This window comes from Xiphophorus couchianus, chromosome 23 (assembly GCF_001444195.1).
Source record: "Xiphophorus couchianus chromosome 23, X_couchianus-1.0, whole genome shotgun sequence".
Taxonomy (NCBI): Eukaryota; Metazoa; Chordata; class Actinopteri; order Cyprinodontiformes; family Poeciliidae; genus Xiphophorus; species Xiphophorus couchianus.
In genome coordinates, this window is record NC_040250.1 from 1,507,008 (window position 1) to 1,513,636 (window position 6,629).

Below are 6,629 nucleotides of genomic sequence, written 5' to 3' on the forward strand. Positions count from 1 at the left end.
AAGAGCTTTATTGTTGGGGACGTGGTCACTAGAACGCTACACAAGTGAGACTGATTACTGGATAAGAAACAGCTGAAGGAGAGGAGGAACAGGAACACACGACGACTGGGAGAAATAAACTCCACAGAAACACAGCAGTCAATATAACAAAGGAAAATATATTGGGAAATATTCTGTAACAGAACATAGGAGCACAAAACTAACCAGAATGTAAAAAATGAAGAGAATTCGCTGAAAGTGAAATCACCACAACAGAAACCAAAGTCAGAGACCTGAGGGAAGCTTCCCATGTTATCAAGATTTAAATGTTCTGAAAATGTGCTATAAAATCAATTATTGACATGAATATAATTTTTACAGCAGAATAAACAAATTGTGGTGTACATTTGGTTGGTGACCACCAGGGGGGGCTGTATCATTTGGGTGACCTTTCTGTTTAATAAACTATGGTGGCCCAAACAAACATTTTCCATATGAACCAGCATAAAAACAACACAAACCACAAACACAGATTTTGTTTGACTTGTGTGATATGAAGAGTTGTAGTTTTACTGACCCGTCCTCAAACCTCAGTATTTGCTGCACAAACCAGCACCAGAAAACTAACCTGGCGTTTGAAACCAGAACATGTGTGTTTAGAAGAGGGACAGGTCAGGGTCCTGGAGTTTATAGCATGGTTACATTCTAAATAAAGTCATAAGAAACCATGTAAGAGACACGGCAGCCATCATTCAAAACCCAGCACACCATCCTGAACTGACCGTTCTCATGATGGCCAATGGTGATGGCAGCATCATGCTGTGACGTTGACTTTCTGCATCAGGGAAAGGGAAGCTGATTGGAGTTGATGGAAAGATGGATGGAGCTAAATCAGGGAAATCCTGGAAGAAAACCTGTTACCTGGGGGTGGAGGTTCATCTTCCACCAGCAGCAGAGATTATGGGATGGATTAGATCAATGGTATCCTGAACTGAACCATCCCAATTGGTCAACAATTGGTTTTCTCAAATGTTCATTGTGTGGCGTCTTCTATAACTTTGTATTTCTGTATTTATGATGTAAAGCACTTTGAAATACCTTGTTGCTGAACTGTGCTAAACAACATAAATAAACCTGAATGATTGATTTATCCAAAGTGGAGCTCATTCAAGCATTTTTCACAGAAGTTTGGCAACGGTGCTTATTTGACACAGAGCCTTTAAACTTAAAGGCGACATTTTTACAGGGAAATTAAAATCTTACAAACAAAAATTTACTGTTATATAGTAACTTTTTGTTACTGAATGATCTTTTATTAACAACACGTTTTGCTTAAATTTTAATTAACAAAATAAATGACAAAAAAGATGTTGAGTGATTTACACTCAATAGTTGTTTCACCCATTCATTACACTTGACTAAATAGTACCTGGATATTCTGACACAGCAGTGCTATTTCCATGAGCTGTGGGTCATTTATTTTTTTCATTGAAAGATTGTTATTATTCATCAGGAATTCATTTATTATTCTCTTTCAGTTTTCATATTTCGGCCAGACTAAAGATATATTTAGATGCAGGTTACAAACAGCAGAAATTGGTATTCAGGTTGGAAAAGGAGTTTGAACTCAGAGAGGAAGAATATTGTTCGTCTGCAAACACAGCTACACAAAGTAATTGGATTGTGACAAGTGAGCTCCAGCCATTTCTAAAATTTCAAAGGTCTTTTCTTTTGTCTTATTTCCCAGCAGCACAGTCTAATGGGCAGAACATTATTACTGGTCATGGATGACCAAGTCATGCTTTATTGCACCTGGAGATCCCCAGTCAAATGTAACAAATATGGCAGAGTTTATTATTCATCGCCACGGCAGCCTGGTAATAAGGTTAGAGCAACATATGGTCTTCAATAGGTTTACACACATATCGTATTTTATAATGTCTGCTTCAGTTTTATCAAGGATTTCACTGTTTGTATAATAGATTTTATGCTGATAAAACATCTCAAGGCATTTATTATGTATACCAGGTATAAGTGCAGCGTTTACATGTTGCACAGATTCTCATTAGTTCCTGTGTTCATAACAACAACAATGCTAGAAACAACCCAATGATTCGAGTTTTAGCTGCTCTGTTGCCTCTGATCTCAACCAGCCTGACAATCATTCCTTCACCTTTTACATTAACAAAGTCTTTTATCCAAACTGCCTTTTTCTGGATGTTTTCTCTATAACATGGGAGATGGAAAGTTTTAAATACCAACAAACATTCTACGTGAAAAGCTGATTTGACTTCCCTTTTCCCCTTTTCTTATGGTCAGTTTGAACTTTGGTAAGTGATGTTCACCATGTCTAGATGCCTAAATGTATTGATTTGCCACCATGGATTTGGCTGACTTGCTGGTGAATAGCTGTACCTAATAAAGTGACCTGTCCGTCTGTGTGCACGCTGGTCTCTGTTGTGTCAAACTGAAATGAGACTAACATGGTATCCAACCACTGCTCAGCATGCTTTGGCATGATATTTGACAACACAAGATGGCCCTGCCAAGACCGCTACCTGGTTACCGACTCAGCTCAGGTTTCAGTGTTTAAACTGGATTCTTGCATCTGTTTGGCTCCATGCTGTTTTTCTTTTCTTTTATTGTTTGGCTGCCATCAATCAGTTTCTCACCAGTCAACAAATTTCCAGGCCTTGCTGACGGAACGTGAGGCATGAATGACAGAGTTTCTGCTGAGCTGTTCATGATCTGCTCAGGATTTTAACAATTACATTTCAATCAAGTGAAGCATCTGTTTGGTGCAACAAAAATAGTCAATGACTCGGATAATTTGTTGCCACCCAAGAGCTTAAGCAATCTAACTTTGCACGACAACCTGCATATGGTCGCATTTGGGACAAAACGCTCCTTAAATCACTAACAGAAAGTAGAAGCTAAGACCGAGTTTGAGTCATTTACATTAGCATGCTGAGTTTAAAACACCTGGGTATTGTTATTCTTGGGAAGCCAACCCAGACGCTGAACTGAAGCCTGAATGCTCCTCACCAAATGGTTAAAAGGGGCCAATGGAGTCAGAATGCACAAAAGGCATCAACTATTCCACGTCAGTGCACAACATTTCATGGGAAATATACCTTTGGTTTCACATGAGGGACTATCCTTTCACCGTAGACTGTTTGTTTTTTTCCCCTCTGGTTAAAAATTTAAACAAGCCTGACAATGCCTGAGAAGCTCAGTCTACCATGAAAGCATTGGAGATGCACAAGACAAATTTAAAAGACAAAAGACAGAGAGAAAGAAAAAAATCCCCAGCAACATCTGCTTTCTCTGCCTGGATTTTTGGGGGAAATGAAACTTATAGCAGCATATAAAAGGTTTGGGAGCCTAACCAGTGTTGCTTATTTGTTGCAGAGCTGCATAATATTTATTTAGTTTAGTAATACAAATTATTTTTGCCCTTTTCTCACTGTTTGTGTCAGGATCTGTGTTTTCTGTGTTTATTTAGAGTTTTCTGTGTCCTTAAGTCTCTTCGTTGTCCTGTCCTCCCCTTGATTGTTCCCAGGTGTGTCTCGTTTCTGTGATTACCCTCCCGTGTATTTAACTCCACCTGTGTTCCTTGTTCCTCGTCGGGTCCTTGTCAACGTCAATGTCCAGTCTAGTCGTCGTCGTCGTCGTCGTCTGTGTTTCCATGTGCCTGCTGTTCGTTGTATGGACTGTGCTTCTTCATTAAAATCACCATATTCCTCATACCTGGGTCCGCTGCCTCTACCTCACCACCTCACACCCGCACTTCATGACAGTTTGGGTTCAAGAAAGTGGAGTTTAAAGGGCAGTGCTGCATCATGATAATGTACGTTTGATGTGGTTTCAATGTCTTTTTTCATGTATTTATATTTTTTCCAATCATCCTGAGTATGAAATATTATTGATGAAGGCATTTCCTCAAAGGACCAGATATTTATTTGCTGAATTAATCCTCTGCTTGATGAGGTTGCAGCTTTTGTGAAAAATCTGTTTATCAGTGTTTAACGTTTGGTTCCTGAACCCACCTGACTCCAGAGTCGTTCGGTTCATTTTTTTCACCTTTTTGTCCAAATATTTTTTTTAAATCTGTATTTTCTGGAAAACCTCTCTGCTTAATAAACACATGAACTATGTAGCAGATCATTTCTTGTGATTTTATGTTTTAACACATACAGTATAATGAAACATAAAAGCATTTTCTTAACATCAAAAGATTGTGAAGAAATGTTCAAAAGGCTGGAGGAGATTTGCTAACAGAGGTGCCATTAAGCCCTGAACATTTTCTGACTACAGATGGATTTCTGAACTCCTGATGTATTTGGGCGCTGTGTGTGAAAACATTATTAAATAATTTTCATGATCCTGTTTTTTGTTGTTTTGTTTTTGCCTTTGATTCACACTTGTTTTCACAACTGTATTTTTTACTTTTTTTGTCATTAATAGTTTGTTCTCAACCTCCCGGTGGTTAAAAGCCTCTCAGTTTCCTCAGCTCTTTGCAGGATCTTCTGTTCTCCAGATCTTTCAGTTTGGTTTTGCTCCAACTGTTTCACTGTTTTCAGTGATTCTCTTGGTCTTCCTTTGTTAGATCCTCTGTTTTGTACGTTCCTGCTGTTGTAGATTTTAACATCACTAATAGGTGACTCCCATTGTCATGTCTGTGGTTGGATTGAACCTCATCTCAAACATAACAATAATTAAAGATTTGACAAGGCTCTGCAAACTCATTGAGCTTATTGTTTATTTTTTAATTAAAGGAGATCAACAGAACATAACAAAAATGTATATATGCCTGATTTGACAGAACTGTAATTTGAACAGAGGAATGTTTTCTGCCACAGAAAACATTCCTCTCAGTCAGAATCTTGGAAAAAAGGCAGCATCAAGTGGCAACTTCTTTGAGCGACTAAATGGCGCTTAGAGAAGACAGTGCGCAGCAGCCTCTGTGACCAGAATGAGGATTGAAGCCGTTTCAGGCAGCTGAGCGACAGAGGCAAAGTTTACAGCAGGAGACCTGAGCCGAACAAGACAGAATTTGTTAGAGGGTAACCAGGCAGAGAATCCAGAGAGCAAAGGGAAGCAGAGCAGATCCAGGGAGAGCTCCAGGTAGATGGGGGCAGACGCTGGTGTCACTGCCTGATGGGAGGGCTGCATGCACAGAATGTGAGAAATATAGGCAGCGATGCAAACTAACCTTCAGCCATCGATTATCCTTCAAAGATGGAAAAAACATGATGCCATGTCTGACATTAGGGTCAGTTTCTGTCCAATAGGAAATGCCTTATAGGCAGTTGTTTACCACAACATTTTGTTATGCTGATTAGTTTTAGTTCTTGAATAAAATATAAGAATGATTTTAGAATAAGTACAGTCGTTTTTTTCCAGATAATTTTTTTCTTTTGTGAAGTTAATCATCTTCTTGTGCATATTTTATTTTTTAATGTTTCAGATAGCTGAACTGGGCATTGCTTACAAGGACTCTGTGTCATCGTGCTTCATGTGATATCATTAGATATGTTGCCAAGCTGCAAATACCAGAAAATCAATATATTCATTCCTCGCTGGTGGAGCTTCCTTTGCAGTTTGTCAACTTCAAAGGAAAATATTTCACAATTTCTTTATGAAAATGGTAAATATGCAGAAAGCTTTCCTGGAAGGACATAATTCCTGACGGATTGATTAAAAACTTTAATGACGCCAAAAAATTCTAATTATTTTTGTTTAAAGTAATAAAGTGTAAATGTTTCCTAAATCTATCATTTAACATTTTTTATCGTTAACAGGACTGGCCTTTTGGCCCAAAACAAAGTAGTGTTTTTAAATTATACAGTCAAAGGAAAATTACACTTGATTTTCAGATTTGTAAAAGTAAGAATCTGAAAAGATTGGTAAATATTTTTATTCATACATCTAAAGAAAGTGTAATGAAATACCTTCTGTAAATTAGTAAATAGAATTCACCAATTCGTCTGCAAACATTAATTTTACCATAGATGCTTGAGCGTCCATTTTGTCTCTGGTTTCCTGTTCAGGCTGGTTTTCCTGCTGGGAGGAGAACCTCCACCCAGTCTCAGCTCCTCTGCAGAACCAGTTGTTTTCTAGAAATGTCCTGGATTAAACTCAGTCCTTCATCTCTGCTATGTTTCATTGTGAGGACGATGTGCTCAGGGTTCCAGCTTCAAATCGGCCGACCTGAAGCTTTTTAAATTAATGTTAGCAGATATTCTCCGTCCAATCTGACTTCAGCTACTTTTTACGCTAAAAAAGAAAAAAATAAACATAAATTTATTTTTTACTGTTTTAATGTATAAATACATTATATTTTCAGGTTGTTTAACAAACATGAATACTTTGGATGTTCTGAATACTTTTTAATTTATAAACTAATTCATGCCCCAACAGTATAATAAAATGTTGAAATAAGTCATGTGTTTATTTCAGCTTAATTGAACCATAAAGGCCTTATGGACCATGGAACCATAAATTGTCAATTTCTTTTTTATATTTCTCAAACTGAAAGATAATTTATCATTCCAAAACCTACGCCACCTTTAGCACTTAAATAAAAAAGCCGTCAATATTCATTTGAATGTTAATCATAATTGTCACATCTGCCAACAAATGACAAT